At 38.7% G+C, this 21,941-nt stretch overlaps 1 pseudogene; it reads left to right on the top strand.

Annotated features, from left to right (window-relative positions):
* Nucleotides 1-6,929: 6,929 nt before the first annotated feature.
* Nucleotides 6,930-21,941, top strand: part of LOC136154532 (endogenous retrovirus group PABLB member 1 Env polyprotein-like) — a 76,581-nt pseudogene continuing 61,569 nt past the window's right edge.

Below are 21,941 nucleotides of genomic sequence, written 5' to 3' on the forward strand. Positions count from 1 at the left end.
AGGAGTTAATAGATGTGACGTAGAAGGAGTAATTGAGCGATTTTATCTCCCTTTTTAAATTGCCATAAAATCTGAGATGACATGATAATTTGAATTTCTCCTATATAATCTGAATCAATTACTCTAGGGTGAACAGTGATTTCTTTAGAAGTCAAACTAGACTGGCCAAATAAAAGACCAAAGGTTTGTAGGGGTAGGGGCCCAAAAACTCTGGTAGGTATTCTAGAGGGGACTGCTTGAGGGTAAAGGAGAAAGTCATTTAGGACTGGTATATTGAAGGCAGCACTGTCAGATGTTGAGGGTTTGAGGGAAATGATGGAATTTGCCCCCTGGTTTTTGTTGAAGGGGACCTGGGAGTGGGGGTTCCCCTGCTTGGAGTTTCCTGGAATAGATTTCCCTTCAATATCAAATTTAGATTTACACTCTTTGGCCCAATGCATTCCTCTACGGTAGTGAGGGCAGATTTTTGGAGGTTTTTTATTAGCTTTCTTAGGGCAGTCCCTTTTTTAAATGGTTCTTATTTCCACATGTAAAGCATCCTTCATTTCCCTTTCTTAAGGCAGCAACCATTGTTTCAGTTAGCATTTGCATCTTTTGAGTTTTTGATCCTAGATTGTGACAAGCCTTCAAATAATCAATAATAGTGCCTGTCTTACGAATTGGGGCTATAGCCTTTTGACATTCTTGATTTGTGTTTTCATAAGCAAGTAATTTCTCTAGTTGTCTTTTAGCTTCTTTTCCAATTACAGTACAGGAAATAGCGGTTTCTAATCTAGCTAAAAAATCAGCATAATTTTCACTAGGTCTTTTCAGTATTTTAGTGTAGCTACCTGTAGGTTTTTCTTTTTTTTTTTTTTTTTTTTTTCTTTTTTTTTTTTTTAATATTATTTTATTAGTTGGAGGCCAATCACTTTACAACATTTCAGTGGGTTTTGTCATACATTGACATGAATCAGCCATATAGTTACACGTATTCCCCATCCCGTTCCCCCCTCCCACCTCCCTCCCCACCCGACTCCTCAGGGTCCTCCCAGTGCACCAGGCCCGAGCACCTGACTCATGTATCCCACCTGGGCTGGTGGTCCGTTTCACCATAGATAATATACATGCTGTTCTTTCAAAACATCCCACCCTCACGTTCTCCCCCAGAGTTCAAAAGTCTGTTCTGTACTTCTGTGTCTCTTTTTCTGTTTTGCATATAGGGTTATCGCCACCATCTATCTAAATTCCGTATATATGTGTTAGTATACTGTAATGTTCTTTATCTTTCTGGCTTACTTCACTCTGTATAATGGGCTCCAGTTTCATCCATCTCATTAGAACTGATTCAAATGAATTCTTTTTAACGGCTGAGTAATATTCCATGGTGTATATGTACCACAGCTTCCTTATCCATTCATCTGCTGATGGGCATCTGGGTTGCTTCCATGTCCTGGCTATTATAAACAGTGCTGCAATGAACATTGGGGTGCAGGTGTCTCTTTCAGATCTGGATTCCTCAGTGTGTATGCCTAGAAGTGGTATTGCTGGGTCATATGGCAGTTCTATTTCCAGTTTTTTAAGAAATCTCCACACTGTTTTCCATAGTGGCTGTACTAGTTTGCATTCCCACCAACAGTGTAAGAGGGTTCCCTTTTCTCCACACCCTCTCCAGCATTTATTGCTTGTAGACTTTTGGATAGCAGCCATCCTGACTGGCGTGTAATGGTACCTCATTGTGGTTTTGATTTGCATTTCTCTGATGATGAGTGATGTTGAGCATCTTTTCATGTGTTTGTTAGCCATCTGTATGTCTTCTTTGGAGAAATGTCTGTTTAGTTCTTTGGCCCATTTTTTGATTGGGTCGTTTATTTTTCTGGAATTGAGCTTCAGGAGTTGCTTGTATATTTTTGAGATTAATCCTTTGTCTGTTTCCTCATTTGTTATTATTTTCTCCCAATCTGAGGGCTGTCTTTTCACCTTACTTATAGTTTCCTTTGTTGTGCAAAAGCTTTTAATTTTCATTAGGTCCCATTTATTTATTTTTGCTTTTATTTCCAATATTCTGGGAGGTGGGTCATAGAAGATCTTGCTGTGATTTATGTCAGAGAGTGTTTTGCCTATGTTCTCCTCTAGGAGTTTTATAGTTTCTGGTCTTACATTTAGATCTTTAATCCATTTTGAGTTTACTTTTGTGTATGGTGTTAGAAAGTGTTCTAGTTTCATTCTTTTACAAGTGGTTGACCAGTTTTCCCAGCACCACTTGAGGAGTAAATTTATCTCAAGCTTTAAAGGTCACTGTTTTTAATTGTCCATGTAACAAAGGAGGGCACTGTATTTGAGATTGTATAGCATCAAATTATCCAGTGCCAGTTCACATTTCAAAAGTAATTTGGTTTTGGGGAGCACCAGCTCGAACATCTTTGTTAGCATGATCTCTGGTTATATCTTGAAACCACATTGTTCATTGAAGATACTCTCCTGGTTTAAGGAGAGCTTTTATTTAAATTCACCAATCATAGGGAATAAAGGTTTTAATAGAAGATGCCATAGCATTTAGAATCTCTCTAGTAAAAGGCAAATGTGGGCCATACATAATTACAGCCTTTTTCATTTGTTGCATGTGAAAAATGTTAATACCTTCATATTGAGGTAATATTTGTCTTTGAGTGTCAATATTTCTTAAAACTGGAAAGGTGGAGAAACCATTGGCTTCAGAGACTTACAATTGCAAAAGCCAGCAATTCAGAGAGCCTCTGTCACGAAAGAGGTAGATTATTGTTATTCAGAAAGGTGTTGTTGATTTTAATGTTAAAAGATTTCTTAAGGGAGTCCTTGCCAGAATCATTCGGTTCTATCAAGGGAGAGACTTTGGGATTTGTGCCTGCTGGCAAGGGAGGAGCACTTGGAGCAACTGGGACAGAGTTAGTAGGAAACTTCTGAAATATCTCATGTTGTTCTAATTGGGCCTTTTGTAAGATTTTATCACCTAATTCATATTCATGTAATAAGTTTTCTGCCTGTTGCCGAATATCAGGAGGGCTAGAATTACCTTGAAATGGCAGAATCACAGATTCAATGAGAGCCCATAGGGGCCAGAAATCTATCGGAATATTTTTTTCCTGTCTGGCAGCTCATTCAACATTCTCTTTAACCTGGTGCCAAATTTCTAAATTAAAACTACCTTCATCAGGGATCCAAGGGTTGCATAGAACCACTATCTGAAGGCAAGCCTTTATTCACTGGCACAAAACTGAAAGTCCCTGAGCTTTAAATAAGTGATGAAGTAAAGTAAAAAAGTGAGGGGGCTTTCCAGCTGATTGACCCATGTCTTAGTACTTACCAGCTTCAATAGGCCCTGAGGTCACTCCATCTAAAGCTGCCACGTGTACCAGCCTCCTGTTTGGGCTCCACTTATTGGGGTCCTTTAATGAACTGGAACCTGGTGGTCTAGAGTCAATGATGAGAAAGTGAAAGAAGGAAAGAGGCTAATATTCCCTGGGTTACGCAGCCGGCCTCTGCACTCCAGAGAATCAGCCAGAAATAGAGAGAGAGACAGAAAGAGAGATGGGGACCCAAGCTCTGATGGAATAAGGGTGTTTTATTGAATTCCTTAGGAGTATATATACAGGTAGCTTCTTCAGATAAAGATCAAGAGACCAGACTTTACAAGTTACCAAGGAAGCAAGTAGCAATAAAGACCATAAGGCCAAAAGGTGATCCATATCAAAAGAGAGTTGTAAATAACCCCTTTCACCAAATGGAAAAGCTAATGAAGGAAATCCTATGCAAGCATATCATCTCTTTGATCTCTGTCCTAGGAGAGGCTTGCCTGCCCCTCTTACCCCTGACAGGGACTGATAAGGAACAGAGGGCTCAAGAGAGATAGGAAACAGTACACAGGAATCTTACTGCTAAACATTCCCTGACAGGCATACACACTGAGGAAACCAGAATTGAAAGAAACACATGTACTCCAATGCTCATTGCAGCACTGTTTACGATAGCCAGGACATGGAAGCAACCTAGATGTCCATCAGCAGAAGAATAGATAAGAAAGCTGTGGTGCATGTACTCAATGGAATATTACTCAGCCATTAAAAAGAATGCATTTGAATCAGTTCTAATGAGGTGGATGAAACTGGAGCCTATTATCCAGAGTGAAGTAAATCAGAAAGAAAAACACCAATACAGTATACTAATGCATATATATGGAATTTATAAAGATGGTAATGATGACTGTATATGCGAGATAACAAAAGAGACACAGATATATAGAACAGTCTTTTGGACTCTGTGGGAGAAGGCGAGGGTGGGATCATTTGAGAGAATAGCATTGAAACATGTATATTATCATATGTGAAATAGATCACCAGTCTAGGTTCGATGCGTGAGACAGGGTGCTCAGGGCTGGTGCACTGGGATGACCCTGAGGGATGGGATGGGGAGGGAGGTGGGAGGAAAGGTCAGGATGGGGAACACATGTACACCCATGGCTGATTCATGTGAATGTATGGAAAAAACCACCACATTATTGTAAAGTAATTAGCCTCCAATTAAAATAAATTTTAAGAAAAGAAAGAAAGAAAGAAAAGAAAAGAAAATATCTGGGGTTAATTATATCAGAAGGGACAAAGGCCATGGGCCCCAAGAGAATTCAACGTATACTAAATCATCCCCTACCTGTGATTTCAAGGCAGTTGGGAGGAGTTTTAGGCATCACAGGTTATTGCCACATTTGGATTCCAGGTTATGGGATACTTGTCCTGCCTTTATATAAGCTTATAACTGAAACTCAACTGGCCCAGATTGATAAGCTAGCCTGGTCACCAGAGACTCAAAAAGTTTTTAAAGTTCTTCAAACTTTTCTCTTACAAGCTTCTGCTTTGAGCTGCCCACAGGATCAGAGTTTAGTCTGTTTCCTGAAAGAAAAGGGATGGCATTGGTGGTGATGACCCAGCTCTGAGAGCCTCGCCAACGGCCTGTTGCTTATCTAAGCAAAGATTTAGATACCATGGCTCAAGCCTTGCCACATTGTTTAAGTGTAACTGCTGCTATTGTTTTGTTAGTGCCTGAAGCTCTTAAGTTTACTAATGGGTGAAATTTTACTGTACTGACTTCCCGTGAGGCAAGTGGAATCTTAAATTCCAAAGTTAATATTTGGATGCCAGACTATTAGCTTCTTAAATGTTAATCACTATTTTTGGAAGGACCAATAATGAAACTTAAAGTTTCTGGAAATCTAAATCCAGTTACTTTTGTTCCCAAGAAGGAAAATGAAATACTTGGTCATAACTGTACCCAATTGCTAACTTTAAATTATGCAGGTGGAGAAGATTTAATGGATAACCCATGAGGAAATTCGGACATGGAGATATTTACAGATGGAAATTCTTTTGTTCAAGATGGAAAATGTAGAGCCAGTTATTCTGTGGTCACAGCTGAACAGGTATTAGAGGCTAAGTCTCTCCCCCCAATCCTTGGACAAGCTCCCAGTTAACAGGGCTTGTGACTTTAACCTGATACCTAGACTTAAGCAAAGGGCAGCAGGTAAATATTTATACTGATCCCAAGTATGCTTATTTGACTTTACATGCTCATGCTGCAATATGGAAAGAAATACAATTTAAAGCAACAAGAGGAGAACCTATTAAACATTCAAAGAGATTAAGAGACTTTTAACTGAAATGCATTGTCCTAAAGAAGTAGCTGCTCTGCACAGCAAAGGGCACATCAGGGATGGGAGTAAAGTAACTGAGGGAAATCAATTGACTGACTCCTAAGTCAGAAAAGCAGCACTTTATGAGCTCCCTTCACTGCAAACACCTTTGATCTGGGCAGGTCCTGCTGAACAGGTTCTGCTGAACACAATATACTGAGGAAGAATTAGGAAGATATGACAAAAAGAGGGGCAAAGATTAATGATAAAGGATGGTTACAAACTCAGGATGAGCAATTGGTGATTCCTGAAAATGCTCAATGGAAAATTCTCAAAGGTTTACAGCAGAGTTTTCACTTAGGCAATGAGAGCACTTATCAGATGGCTTCTCATTATTTGAAGGCAAAACTGTAATGAAAGCTTTAAAGAGCATTATTAAGCTGTGTGAGGTTTGCCAGAAAAACAGCTCCAAAACTGAAAAGATGTGAAATCTGAGTTACACTGAAGTGGGAAATATCTTGGAGAGGACTGGGAAATTGATTTTACTCATATGCCAAAAGCAAATAGATTTTCGTGCTTAGAGGCTTGTGTAGATACCTTTGCTGCGTGGATCGAGGCTTTCTTTGTTGTACTGAACAAGCTAAGGAAGTTGCAAAAGTTTTAATTCATGAAATTATACCCAGGTTTGGCTCCGCCTTCAAAGTTGCTTTGACTCAAGTGGTGTCAAGAGCTCTAAGAATAGAATATTACTTTCATTATTCTTGGAGACTCCAATCCTCAGGAAAAGTTGAAATAGCTAATGATATTATTAAAAGACACTTATGAGCTCAAAAGACACAAGACAATTGGTTTAAAGTTTTACCCTCAGCTTTAATGAGGGCTCAAACTACCCCCAGAAAAAAGGGACTATCTCCTTTTGAATGTCTCTATGGCAGGCCATTTTTGTGCACAGATATTGTCATAGATCTTGAAGACTTAGAGTTAACTAACTACATGGCTCAGCTTTCAGTCTTTCAACAGACACTGCAGGAACTTTAGGAGGTGACTCTTGACCTAGCCTCTGAGACAGACAAGCTGTTGTTTGAGCCAGGAACCGAGGTCCTGATAAAGACATTGGGATCTGGGAGGCAGTCTCATGAGTTCCTCTGGGAAGGCTCCTACTAAGCTATCCTTTCTTCTCCTATAACTGTCAAAGTCCCAGACTCGAGTGCCACACTCAAGTTAAAAGGTGGCATCCTGACCAGAACTAAGAAAAATCACTTTTATGCTTCTACTACTTTTTACTTTTCAGATGAGCTTGACAGCCTATGTGAGCTTAATTTTGCTGACTTCTGAAATTCTGAGTCTGCTGTTTGATCCTCAAGACAATGCCTTCCTGTCCTGGGACCATTCCTACACCACATTCCACAATCAGTCTAATGGCTGGGTCTGTGGAGCACTCCCTTTTTCACTGGTTGAAGGCTTCCCATGGTGGGTGTCTCCACTTCAAGGGAAGGACTTTCTCCAAGTCTTCAACTACATTCACCAACAATAATCACATGTGTTGCCTCTTCTTCTTAATTTGATGACATCTAACAATCCTAAAATGGGTTGGTGTGACACTTTGTACCTTAACTATGGACATAATGTGAATTTTAACTTTGATTATACATTACCTTGGTTTAATGACTATCTTGCTATACATGAGAAGGCAAATAAATCAAAATCTAGTGATTTCCTACCTGATCTTTATCAGGCATAGGATGAGGTCATATGGCTATCTTCTGAAAAGGGGCGCCTGATATCTAAAGCTCCCATATGCTAGAAGCAAACAAAGCCATCCAAGAAGTTAGCTGACAACTATAGTGACTGGAAACAGTTGGGATTTTTGCCTCAAGAAACATGTGATATAATCATTCTTGTATTTGCCAATCCCAGTTCATGTCCTCCTTTTGTCTGGCCAGACACTGATTGGAACTGGATCCCTCAGCCATGCTGGCTTGTTCCAAATGGGACATAACTGGATATGTGGTTCCTACCTATGGGCGTGGTTTCTCCATGGCTAAATAGGGAGATATATCCTAGGTCTAGCGTTTACACATGGCTTCATATTTTCAGAGCTTCCAGAAAAGCCTGCTAAATTCACCCTACCTTAAAACTCCTTGGATAAGGTCTGTATTTCATCGGTATAATTATTTGCCTTCAATATCCATTCCCTCTCTGGGAACTATAGATGTCATACTATGAGTTGATGCTCTGACTAACTTTACTCAGTCAGCTTTGTAAAATTCTCAAAAAGCTATTTCAGCCTTTAATGCAGAACAAATACAAATTAGAAAGGTGGTTTTACAAAACCGATTGGCTTTAGATATTCTAACCACCGCACAAGGAGGAACTTGTGCCGTTATTCATACCCAATGTTATACATAGATACCAGATATAAGCACTAATGTTACTTCGTTAAACATGTGGACAAGATAATTCAGGCTATGGATACTCCTGAGGCTTCATAGGCCTCACTTTGGAAAGTATTAACTAGCTCGCCATGGTGGAAGGCTATCTTAATTGTAATAATTCTGATTGTTCTGTTTTTGCTGTTTGCTCCCTGCATCTGCAACTGTGTAGCTAGTTTTGTTTCTAACCACTGGAAGGATTTTAAGTTACAAATTGTTGTTCAAGCTCCTACAATTACCACAGCCTCCTCCAACTATTACTTGGGTCCCTTGATCAGAGACCCTCAGTATGAGGGTTAGGAGAATATGTTCCCTCAACAATTTAGGGTCTGCGCCCCTCTGCAGCTACAGAATGAGAACTCTGCCCCTTTCACTGGCAACATAATTCTCCTAAAAGAAGAAGGGGATAATGAGAGAGTTAATTGTCAGGCAGGTCTTGATAGGTAGGCCAGGATCCCCAAGGAGGAGAACACAACCGGCAAAAGGCAGACAGCAAGCAGCAAACATTTTTTCCCCCACATTCCTTCACCCTGCAGGTTTTTCTTTTTTAAAAATCCTGTGTTAGTCTGAAACTAAGTTTTTCAAACCCTGAGCGCTAATTGCTGAGAGAAACAGTATATCTTGTTCATGGAAATGTTTTTCTTAAGCTATATTAAGAAAACAGTGTATATTGCTTGGTGATCTGTTTTTCTTCAAAACCTTATGTCAGTCGTTTTATATCTTGCCCAGAGATCCCTCATCCAGAGATGACTCCCTTCATTCTGATTTTACCTCAGAATATTGTGGAAGAGGAGCCTGGTTAAATTTTCACAGCCTTGAGGTATTCTTTTATCTATTCTCAGCAGTTAGCAAAAAACTATATAATACCTTGCCCGAACCAGTAGGGGAGGCTACTCTCTTGCCACTTTCCAGTGCTTCTTGCCGGAAGCTTTCTCTATCCTTGTTCCTTTAATAAAACTGTGCTACACAAATGCTCTGAGTGATTGGCACCTTGCTTTGGTTCCAGAGTGAAATTTTATCATTCAGAGACCAAGAATTTGGCACCGTTCATGACTCACTACTGTAAGATTTCAAGTTGCTCTGTGGCAAGTGGGATCTTCCCGGACCAGGGATCAAAACCATGTCTCCTGCATTGGGAGGTAGACTCTTTACCACCGAGCCACCAGGGCAGCACCTGACATTCTTATTTTTAAAGGTTTTATGTATATACACATGTATATATGTATATATATTTTTATGTTATTATATATATACACATGTATATGTATATATGCATATGTATATATATATACATGTATATAATATAATGTTGTATATGTGTATATATAACATATATCATTATATATGTATATGTATATATGTATATGTAATATATATTACATATGTATATATGTATATTATATATGTTATTATATATGAATATATTCTATATGTATATATAATATATATGATATATATATGTATATTATATATGACACACATATATGTATATATGTATGTGTTATTAATATATATGTATATATCATATATGTGTATGTATATATTATATAGGTATATATACATATTGTATATATGCATATTGTATATGTATATGCATATATATAACATGTATGTGTTATATAATGTGTATATTATATATGTATATGCATATGCATATGTTATATATATGTATATACATAATATATGTATAATACATATTATATATTCATATTATATGTGTATATGCATATGCATATGTGTATATTATATATGTATATGTATGTTATACATATATATGTATAATATGTATAATACATATTATATATGTATATATGTATATGCATGTGTGTATATTGCATATGTATATGTATATATGAATGTTATTATATATGCACACATACATATATAATGTATATGCACATATGTATATATGTGTTATACACAGCTCCTTGTTGGCTATCTGTTTTGAACATAGACTTGTGTCAGTCCCAAGCTCACAGCCTATCCGTCTCCCACACCACCCTTCTTCTGGGTAACCATAAGTTCTTTCTCTAAGACTGAGTCTGTTTCTATTTTGTAGATAAGTTCTTTTGTATCAGTTTTTAAGATTCCACAGATAAATGATATCATATGATATTTGTCTTTCTCTGGCTAACTTCCTTCCCTTAGTATGATAATTTCCAGTTTCCTCCATGTTGCTGCAAATGGCATTACTTTATTCTTTTTAATGGCTCATTAATACTCCATTCATAGTTTTTCTTCCAAGGAGCAAGCATCTTTTAATTTCAAAAGCTATGAGAAACGCAGACAGCATATTAAAAAGCAGAGACATTACTTTGCCAACAAAGGTCTGTCTAGTCAAAGCTATGGTTTTTCCAGTAGTCATGTATGGATGTGAGAGTTGGACCAGAAAGAAAGCTGAGCACCAAAGAATTTATGCTTTTGGACTGTGGTGTTGGAGAAGACTTTTGAGAGTCCCTTGGACTGCAAGGAGATCCAACCAGTCAATCCTAAAGGAAATCAGTCCTGAATATTCTTTGGAAGGACTGACGCTGAAGCTGAAGCTCCAATACTTTGGCCACCTGATACAAAGAACTGACTCATTAGGAAAAAACCCTGATGCTGGGAAAAACTGAGGGCAGGAGGAGAAGGGGACAACAGAGGATGAGATGGTTGGATGACATCACTGACTTTATGGACATGAGTTTGAGCAAGTTCTGGGAGCTGGTGATGGACAGCGAAGCCTGGCATGCTGCAGTTCATGAGGTCACAAAGAATCAGACACGACTGAGCAACTGAACTGAACTGAATATTCCTTTGTATATATGTGCCTCTTCTTTATATATTCCTCTGTTGATGAACATTTAGGCTGCTTCCATTTCCTGGCTATTGTAAATAGTGCTGTAATGAACACTATGAGGCTTATGTTTCTTCTGTAATGGTTTTCTCATGGTATATGACCAGTACTGGGATTCCTGGGTTATATGGTAGTTCTATTTTTAGTTTTAAGAAACTTCCATACTGTCCTTCATAGTGGCTTTGCCAATTTATACTTCTTTCAAAAGGTAGGGAGATTCCCTTTTCTCCACACCCTCTCTAGCATTTATTGTTTGTAAAATTTTTGATGATGGTCATTCTCACTGGTGGGAAGTGACATCTCATTGTAGTTTTGCTTTGTTTCTCTCTAATAATTAATGATATTGAGTATTTTTCATGTGTTTGTTGGCCATCCCTATGTCTATTTTGGAGAAATATGTATTTATGTCTTCTACCCATTTTTTGATTGGCTTTTAAAAAAATATTGAGTTGCATAAGCTGTATATTTTGGAGATTAATCCCTTTTCATTTGCTTCATCTGCAAATATTTCCTCCCATTCTGAGAGTTGTCTTTTCATATTGTTTATGATTTCCTTTGCTGTACAAAAGATTTAAGTATAATTAGGCCCCACTTGTTTATATTTGTTTCTATTTTCATTATCCTTGGAGGTGGGTCAAAAAAGATCTTACTGATTTATGTCAAAGAGTGTTCTTTTCCTATAAGAGTTTTATAGTGTCTGGCCTTACATTTAGGTCTTTAATCCAGTGTGAGTTTACTTTTGTGTATGCTGTTAGGAAGTGTAGTTTCATTCTTTTACATATAGCTGCCCAATTTTCCTGGAGAAGGCAATGGCAACCCACTCTAGTACTCTTGTCTGGGAAATCCCATGGATGGAGGAGCCTGGTAGGCTGCAGTCCATGGGGTCATTAAGAGTCGGACACAACTGACGTGACTTAGTAGTAGCAGCCCAATTTTCCTAACATGACTTATTGAAAAGACTTTCTTTATTCCATGATATACTCTTGCCCCCTTCATCATCTATTTGATGACCATAGGTGTGTGAGTTTATTTCTGGTTTTCTATCCATTTCCATTGATCTATAATTCTGTTTTTGTGCCAGTATCATACTGTTTTGATCTTCATGATATCTTTCTTTATATTAACTTTGGGTTATTTTTGTTCTTCTTTCTCTGGCTTCTTTAGTTGTTAGACAGCATGCTTAATTGAGATTTTTTTTCTTTTCCTTGAGGTAGGATTGTAGAATGGTTTCTGCTGCATCCCATAGGTTTTGGGTCATTGTGTTTTCATTGTCGTCTGTTTCTAGGTGTTTTTTAATTTTCTCTTTGATTTCTTCAGTTGTCACTTGGCTATTTATAAGCATATTGTTTAGCTTTTCTGTATTTTTTTACAGTTTATTCCTGTTATTGATTTCTAATCTCACAGCATTTTGTTTTGAAAAGATGCTTGAAATGATTTCAGTTTTCTTAAATTTACTGAAGCTTGATTTGTGACCTACTTGATCTATACTGGAGAATATCTTATGTTCTCTGACACTTGAGAAGAAAGTGTATTCTGTTGCTTTTGGATGGAATATCCTTTCAGTTAAACCTATCTGATCTAATGTGTCATTAAGGCTTGTGTTTCCTTATTAATTTTCTGTCTGGATGATCTGTCCATCTGTCCTTCTACTAACTTTGGGGGTTTTGTTCTTTTTCTAGTGGCTTTAGGTGTAGGGTTAGTTTCTTTAATTTCTGTTTCTCTTGTTGTTTTAGGTAGGCTTGTATTGCTATCAACTTCCCTCTTAGAACTACTTTTCCTGCATCCTATAGGTTTTGAGTTGTGTTAACATTGTCACTTGTTTCTAGGTATAGTTTTTATCTTATTTTTTATTTCTTCAGTGACCTGTTCGTTATTCAGAAGTGTATTGTTTAGCTTCCATGTTGCTTTTGCTTTTTTAAGTTTCTTTCTTGTTTTGTGTGCAGGCTCAGAATCTCAGTTGAACCCAACTCCTTGTGAGCCCATGGACTGTAGCCCATAAGACTTATCTGTCCATGGAATTTCCCAGGCAAGAATACAGGAACGGGATGCCATTTACTACTCCAGGGGATCTTCTAGACCCAGGGATCAAACCTGCATTTCCTGTGTCTCCAAATTGGCAGGTAGATTATTTACCACTGACCCTCCTTGGGAGCCCCTTTTTCCTGTAGTTGATATCTAATCTTAATGATTTTATGGTCAGAAGAAATGTTTGAAATGAGTTACTGATGTTTTCCCCTTAAACTGTTGTTAGCATTGCCTTATGTATTCAGGTGAACCTATGTTGGGTGTGTGTGTGTATATGTATATATATACATATACACACACACACAGATTCTTCTTGGATTGATACCTGGATTATTATGTAGTGTCTTTCCTTGTCTTTTGTAATGTTATTTATTTTAAAGTTTATTTTCTCTAATATGAGTATTGCTACTCCTGCTTTCTTTTGATTTCCATTTGCATGGAATACTTTTCCAGCCCCTCACTTTCACTCTGTATGTGTCCCTAGGTCTGAAGTGGGTGTCTTTTAGACAGCATGTATAGCGATCTTGCTTTTTTATCCATTCTGCCAATCTGTATCTTTTGGGTGAAGCATTCAATCATTTTTTTTTTTTTTTTAATATTATTTTATTAGTTGGAGGCCAATCACTTTACAACATTTCAGTGGGTTTTGTCATACATTGACATGAATCAGCCATACAGTTACACGTATTCCCCATCCCGATCCCCCCTCCCACCTCCCTCTCCACCCGACTCCTCAGGGTCCTCCCAGTGCACCAGGCCCGAGCACCTGACTCATGTATCCCACCTGGGCTGGTGGTCCGTTTCACCATAGATAATATACATACTGTTCTTTCAAAACATCCCACCCTCACGTTCTCCCCCAGAGTTCAAAAGTCTGTTCTCCACTTCTGTGTCACTTTTTCTGTTTTGCATATAGGGTTATCGCCACCATCTATCTAAATTCCGTATATATGTGTTAGTATACTGTAATGTTCTTTATCTTTCTGGCTTACTTCACTCTGTATAATGGGCTCCAGTTTCATCCATCTCATTAGAACTGATTCAAATGAATTCTTTTTAACGGCTGAGTAATATTCCATGGTGTATATGTACCACAGCTTCCTTATCCATTCATCTGCTGATGGGCATCTGGGTTGCTTCCATGTCCTGGCTATTATAAACAGTGCTGCAATGAACATTGGGGTGCAGGTGTCTCTTTCAGATCTGGATTCCTCAGTGTGTATGCCTAGAAGTGGTATTGCTGGGTCATATGGCAGTTCTATTTCCAGTTTTTTAAGAAATCTCCACACTGTTTTCCATAGTGGCTGTACTAGTTTGCATTCCCACCAACAGTGTAAGAGGGTTCCCTTTTCTCCACACCCTCTCCAGCATTTATTGCTTGTAGACTTTTGGATAGCAGCCATCCTGACTGGCGTGTAATGGTACCTCATTGTGGTTTTGATTTGCATTTCTCTGATGATGAGTGATGTTGAGCATCTTTTCATGTGTTTGTTAGCCATCTGTATGTCTTCTTTGGAGAAATGTCTGTTTAGTTCTTTGGCCCATTTTTTGATTGGGTCGTTTATTTTTCTGGAATTGAGCTTCAGGAGTTGCTTGTATATTTTTGAGATTAATCCTTTGTCTGTTTCCTCATTTGTTATTATTTTCTCCCAATCTGAGGGCTGTCTTTTCACCTTACTTATAGTTTCCTTTGTTGTGCAAAAGCTTTTAATTTTCATTAGGTCCCATTTGTTTATTTTTGCTTTTATTTCCAATATTCTGGGAGGTGGGTCATAGAAGATCTTGCTGTGATTTATGTCGGAGAGTGTTTTGCCTATGTTCTCCTCTAGGAGTTTTATAGTTTCTGGTCTTACATTTAGATCTTTAATCCATTTTGAGTTTATTTTTGTGTATGGTGTTAGAAAGTGTTCTAGTTTCATTCTTTTACAAGTGGTTGACCAGTTTTCCCAGCACCACTTGTTAAAGAGATTGTCTTTTTTCCATTGTATATCCTTGCCTCCTTTGTCAAAGATGAGGTGTCCATAGGTTCGTGGATTTATCTCTGGGCTTTCTATTCTATTCCATTGATCTATATTTCTGTCTTTGTGCCAGTACCATACTGTCTTGATGACTGTGGCTTTGTAGTAGAGTCTGAAGTCAGGCAGGTTGATTCCTCCAGTTCCATTCTTCTTTCTCAAGATTACTTTGGCTATTCGAGGTTTTTTGTATTTCCATACAAATTGTGAAATTATTTGTTCTAGTTCTGTGAAAAATACCGTTGGTAACTTGATAGGGATTGCATTGAATCTATAGATTGCTTTGGGTAGAATAGCCATTTTGATAATATTGATTCTTCCAATCCATGAGCACGGTATGTTTCTCCATCTGTTTGTGTCCTCTTTGATTTCTTTCATCAGTGTTTTATAGTTTTCTATGTATAGGTCTTTTGTTTCTTTAGGTAGATATACTCCTAAGTATTTTATTCTTTTTGTTGCAATGGTGAATGGTATTGTTTCCTTAATTCCTCTTTCTGTTTTTTCATTGTTAGTGTATAGGAATGCAAGGGATTTCTGTGTGTTAATTTTATATCCTGCAACTTTACTATATTCATTGATTAGCTCTAGTAATTTTCTGGAAGAGTCTTTAGGGTTTTCTATGTAGAGGATCATGTCATCTGCAAACAGCGAGAGTTTCACTTCTTCTTTTCCTATCTGGATTCCTTTTATGTCTTTTTCTGCTCTGATTGCTGTGGCCAAAACTTCCAAGACTATGTTGAATAGTAGTGGTGAGAGTGGGCATCCTTGTCTTGTTCCTGATTTCAGAGGAAATGCTTTCAATTTTTCACCATTGAGGGTGATGCTTGCTGTGGGTTTGTCATATATAGCTTTTATTATGTTGAGGTATGTTCCTTCTATTCCTGCTTTCTGGAGAGTTTTAATCATAAATGAGTGTTGAATTTTGTCAAAGGCTTTCTCTGCATCTATTGAGATAATCATATGGTTTTTATCTTTCAATTTGTTAATGTGGTGTATTACGTTGATTGATTTGCGGATATTAAAGAATCCTTGCATTCCTGGGATAAAGCCCACTTGGTCATGGTGTATGATTTTTTTAATATGTTGTTGGATTCTGTTTGCTAGAATTTTGTTAAGGATTTTTGCATCTATGTTCATCAGTGATATTGGCCTGTAGTTTTCTTTTTTTGTGGCATCTTTGTCTGGTTTTGGAAATAGGGTGATGGTGGCCTCATAGAATGAGTTTGGAAGTTTACCTTCTTCTGCAATTTTCTGGAAGAGTTTGAGTAAGATAGGTGTTAGCTCTTCTCTAAATTTTTGGTAGAATTCAGCTGTGAAGCCATCTGGTCCTGGGCTTTTGTTTGCTGGAAGATTTCTGATTACAGTTTCGATTTCCTTGCTTGTGATGACTCTGTTAAGATCTTCTATTTCTTCCTGGTTCAGTTTTGGAAAGTTATACTTTTCTAAGAATTTGTCCATTTCATCCAAGTTGTCCATTTTATTGGCATAGAGCTGCTGGTAGTAGTCTCTTATGATCCTTTGGATTTCAGTGTTGTCTGTTGTGATCTCACCCTTTTCATTTCTTATTTTGTTAATGTGGTTCTTCTCTCTTTGTTTCTTAATGAGTCTTGCTAATGGTTTGTCAATTTTGTTTATTTTTTCAAAAAACCAGCTTTTAGCTTTGTTGATTTTTGCTATGGTCTCTTTAGTTTCTTTCGCATTTATTTCTGCCCTAATTTTTAAGATTTCTTTCCTTCTGCTAACCCTGGGGTTCTTCATTTCTTCCTTCTCTAATTGCTTTAGGTGTAGAGTTAGGTTATTTATTTGGCTTTTTTCTTGTTTCTTGATGTGTGCCTGTAATGCTATGAACCTTCCCCTTAGCACTGCTTTTACAGTGTCCCATAGGTTTTGGGTTGTTGTGTTTTCATTTTCATTTATTTCTATACATACTTTGATTTCTTTTTTGATTTCTTCTATGATTTGTTGGTTATTCAGAAGCGTGTTATTTAGCCTCCATATGTTGGAATTTTTAACAATTTTTTTCCTGTAATTGAGATCTAATCTTACTGCACTGTGGTCAGAAAAGATGACTGGAATGATGTCAATTTTTTTGAATTTTCCAAGACCAGATTTATGGCCCAGGATGTGATCTATTCTGGAGAAGGTTCCGTGTGCACTTGAGAAAAAGGTGAAGTTGATTGTTTTGGGGTGAAATGTCCTATAGATATCAATTAGGTCTAGCTGGTCCATTGTATCATTTAAGGTTTGTGTTTCCTTGTTGATTTTCTGTTTAGTTGATCTATCCATGGTTGTGAGTGGGGTATTAAAGTCTCCCACTATTATTGTGTTACTATTAATTTCCTCTTTCATACTCGTTAGTGCTTGCCGTACATATTGCGGTGCTCCTATGTTGGGTGCATATATATTTATAATTGTTATATCTTCTTCTTGGATTGATCCTTTGATCATTATGTAGTGTCCTTCTTTGTCTCTTTTCACATCCTTTATTTGGAAGTCTATTTTATCTGATATGAGTATTGCGACTCCTGCTTTCCTTTGGTCTCCGTTTGCGTGAAATATTTTTTTCCAGCCCTTCACTTTCAGTCTGTATGTGTCCCTTGTTTTGAGGTGGGTCTCTTGTAGACAGCATATATAGGGGTCTTGTTTTTGTATCCATTCAGCCAATCTTTGTCTTTTGGTTGGGGCATTCAACCCATTTACATTTAAGGTAATTATTGATAGGTGTGGTCCCGTTGTCATTTACTTTGTTGTTTTGGGTTCACGTTTATACAACCTTTCTGCATTTCCTGTCTAGAGAAGATCCTTTAGCATTTGTTGAAGAGCTGGTTTGGTGGTGCTGAATTCTCTCAGCTTTTGCTTGTCTGTAAAGCTTTTGAATTCTCCTTCATATCTGAATGAGATCCTTGCTGGGTACAGTAATCTAGGTTGTAGGTTATTCTCTTTCATTACTTTCAGTATGTCCTGCCATTCCCTTCTGGCCTGGAGGGTTTCTATTGATAGATCAGCTGTTATCCTTATAGGAATCCCTTTGTGTGTTATTTGTTGTTTCTCCCTTGCTGCTTTTAGTATTTGTTCTTTGTGTTTGATCTTTGTTAATTTGATTAATATGTGTCTTGGGGTGTTTCGCCTTGGGTTTATCCTGTTTGGGACTCTCTGGGTTTCTTGGACTTGGGTGGCTATTTCCTTCCCCATTTTAGGGAAGTTCTCAGCTATTATCTCCTCGAGTATTTTCTCATGGCCTTTCTTTTTGTCTTCTTCTTCTGGGACTCCTATGATTCGAATGTTGGGGCGTTTCACATTGTCCCAGAGGTCCCTGAGGTTGTCCTCATTTCTTTTGATCCTTTTTTCTTTTTTCCTCTCTGCTTCATTTATTTCCACCATTTTATCTTCTACCTCACTTATCCTATCTTCTGTCTCCGTTATTCTACTCTTGGTTCCCTCCAGAGTGTTTTTGATCTCATTCATTGCATTATTCATTTTTAATTGACTCTTTTTTATTTCTTCTAGATCTTTATTAAACATTTCTTGCATCTTTTCAATCTTTGTCTCCAGGCTATTTATCTGTACCTCCATTTTGCTTTCAAGATTTTGGATCATTTTTATTATCATTATTCTAAATTCTTTTTCAGGTAGATTTCCTATCTCCTCCTCTTTTGTTTGACTTGGTGGGCTTTTTTCATGTTCCTTTACCTGTTGGGTATTTCTCTGCCTTTTCATCTTGTTTAGATTGCTGTGTCTGGAGTGGGCTTTCTGTATTCTGCAGGTCTGTGGTTCCTTTTTATTGTGGAGGTTTTACCCAGTGGGTGGGGTTAGACGATTGGCTTGTCAAGGTTTCCTGATTAGCGAAGCTTGCGTCAGTGTTCTGGTATGCGGATCTTGATTTCTTCTCTTTGGATAGCAATGGAGTGCCCAGTAATGAGTTTTGAGATGGGTCTATGTGTTAGGTGTGACCTTGGGCTGTCTGTATGTTGACGTTCAGGGCAATGTTCCTGCGTTGCTGGAGAATTTGCGTGGTATGTCGTGCTCTAAAACTTATTGGCTCTTGGGTGGTGGTTGGTTTCGGTGCAGGTATGGAGGCTTTTGTACGGTCACTTATTACTTAAAGATCCATGTAGTCAGGAGTTTTCTGGTGTTCTCAGGTTTTGGGCTTAAGTCTCCTGCTTCTGGATTTCAGTTTTATTCTTCCTGTAGTCTCAGGACTTCTCCAACTATACAGCACTGATAATAAAACTTCTATGTTAATGGTGGAAAGTTTCTCCCCCGTTAGGGACACCCAGAGAGGTTCACCGAGTTACATGGAGAAGAGGAGAGGGAGGAGGGAGATAGAGATGGGCAGGAGGAGAAAGAGGGGGACTCAAGAGGAGAGAGACAGATCTACGAAGTTGTCTGATCCCAGAGTGTTCTCCGTAGCCCAGACACCCACAAAGATTCACAGAATTGGATTGGGAAGAGAAGGGGAAAGGAGGAAATAGAGGTGTTCTGAGGTAGAAAACAGAGTCAAGATTGGGAGAGAATAATCAACACACTCGTGAATAAAAATGGGAGCTGAATATTGGATTCTTAAATGTTCACAATTTATATCATATACTGAAAAACAAAAATTAAAAATCTAGAGTAGAGGTTAGACTCTTAAAAATACTATATTAAAAACAAAAACCAAAACACACAAAAGAAATTTTAGAAATATATATGAAGTTTGGTATAAAAATAGGGCTTCTCTTCTTCTTCTTTTTTTTTTTTTCCCTTTCTTCTGTAAGGTTATAGTGGATTGAAAATGAAAATTAAGGCGTAGTAAAAGGAGTGCTAGAGGGCTTTAAAAGAAATAAGAGAAAAAGAAAACGAAAATAGAAGAGAAGAAGAAAAAAGAACAGAAGAAAAAGAAGAAAAAGAAAAAAAAGAAAAAAGAAAGAGAAAAAAAATTGTTTTGCCTAATTAAAAAAAATCATAAAAATCTATGAAAGTTAAGGAGTAATGGGGGAGTAATAAGGAATTTTTAAAGGAAAATAAAAGAGAACCAAGAAAAAAGAAAAAAAAACTTTTTTTTTTCCTTACTTAAAAAAAAAAAAAGAAAAAAAGAAAAAAAAAAGAAGAAAAGAAAAAGAAAAAATATATCTAGGAATTTCTCTGGAGCTGTTGCGGTCAGTGTGGGTTCGGCTCAGCTTCAGATAGCTCCTCGTTCCAGCTTACACTTCTCGATATCTACAGGCCCTTCCGGTGTAGTCAGTCGGTGGTTTCTTCAGGGATTTTAATCTGTTGCACCGGTCCCTTCTGAAGCGGTTCCCTTTGTTTATTTGGGTTCTGTTGCCGGTCTCTTCCGCGCCTAATTTCCGCCCTGACACAGGGGGCGGAGGTGGATTCTTACTCAGGTAGCTAGTTCCGTCGCGCTGCGGGGAGGGGCTGTGCGGGGAGGGGCCGTTCGGGGAGGGGCCGGCGCTCCCGGGAGAGGCTTGCGCTCTTTTCTCGGTCTGCGCTGCTCAGGCTCCGGGCTGTTCTGTCTGAAGCGCGCGCCACGCTGCGCGCGGCTCCAGCCCTCGGGCGATCCACAAAAGCACGGCACACAAAGCTGGGCCCGCGCTCCGGCCCCACGCCGCCCGAGCGGCCCAGGCAGCCAGGCGCTTGACGGGCGCTCTCTCCCCGGGTGCGGCGTGTCTTCTGCCCTGCGCGGTCTGAGTCTCAGTCCCCGCCGGCGCCAGTTTAGCGTGCGCGCCTTCTGCCCTCCGCGTCCCCAGCCCCAGTTCCCGCCCGCGCCGGTCGGGCGCCCCCGCCCTCCGTCTCGCCGCGACCCTCCCGGCGGACTTCGGCCGCCCAGAATCTCGGTCCCTTTGTTCTGCGAACGGCCGGCAGTGTGTTCGGGCCGGTTAATTTTCTCTCTTGCTCTCCCACAGTTCAAGCTGGCAACTCACAAAAGCTCCCTCTGATTGTCCTCAGGGCGCTCAGGCCCGGATCCAGCCCCAAGTAATGCCGCCCGCTCCTCTCCGTTCCGCCCCCACTTGCTGGTTGCGGATGTGGGCGTCTGGGGTACTTTTCTGCTGGGAGTTGCTTTTAGGCTCGTAATCTGTGGGTTTTATTTATTCTATCCCTCCCAGTCAGATTCAAACTCTTGAGATTCCAACACTTCCCCCAGGCCCGCCAGTGCGAGGGTTTCCCGGTGTCTGGGAACGTCCTCTATTAAGTCCCTTCCCCGGGACGGATCTCCGTCCTTAGCTCTTTTGTTTCGCTTTTTATCTTTTATATTTTGTCCTACCTCCTTTCGAAGACAATGGGCTGCTTTTCTGGGTGCCTGATGACCTCAGCTAGCGATCAGAAGTTGTTTTGTGAAGTTTGCTCTGCGTTCTGTTATTTTTTTGATGAATTTCTAGGAGAGAAAGTGGTCTCTCCGTCCTACTCCTCCGCCATCTTGGCTCCTCCCCTCAATCATTTTTTATTATCAATGTATATGATCCTATTACCATTACTTTTATTCTTTTTATTTTTTTGCTTTTTAAAATTTATTCGTTTTTATTTTTAAATTAAATTTATTTATTTTAAATTGAATGATAATTGCTTTACAGTATTATGTTAATTTCTGCCATACATCACATGAATCAGCCAATATATAAGATCCCCCCCTCTTGAGCCTCCCTCCCATATTTTTGATGTTTGTTTTTTGGGCCTTTTCTTTCTTTTGTGCTTCCTATCTAGAAAAGTTCCTATAGAATTTGTTGCAAGGCAGAATTATTTTAACTTTTTCTTATCTGTAAAGCTTGTTATTTCTCCTTTGAATCTGAATGGGATCCTTTCTGGCTACAGTAATCTTGGTTATATATATATTTTTTCTTTCATTACTTTAAGTATATCTTGCCAGTCCCTCCTGGCCTGCAGAGTTTCTATTGAAGCATCCGCTGTTAGCCTTATGGGGATCTCCTTGTATATTATTTGTTTCTTTTCCCTTGATGCTTTTAATAAGTTTTCTTTGTGTTTAATTTTCATTAGTTTGATTAATGTATTTTTTGGCA

This window comes from Muntiacus reevesi, chromosome X (genome assembly GCF_963930625.1).
Source record: "Muntiacus reevesi chromosome X, mMunRee1.1, whole genome shotgun sequence".
NCBI lineage: Eukaryota > Metazoa > Chordata > Mammalia > Artiodactyla > Cervidae > Muntiacus > Muntiacus reevesi.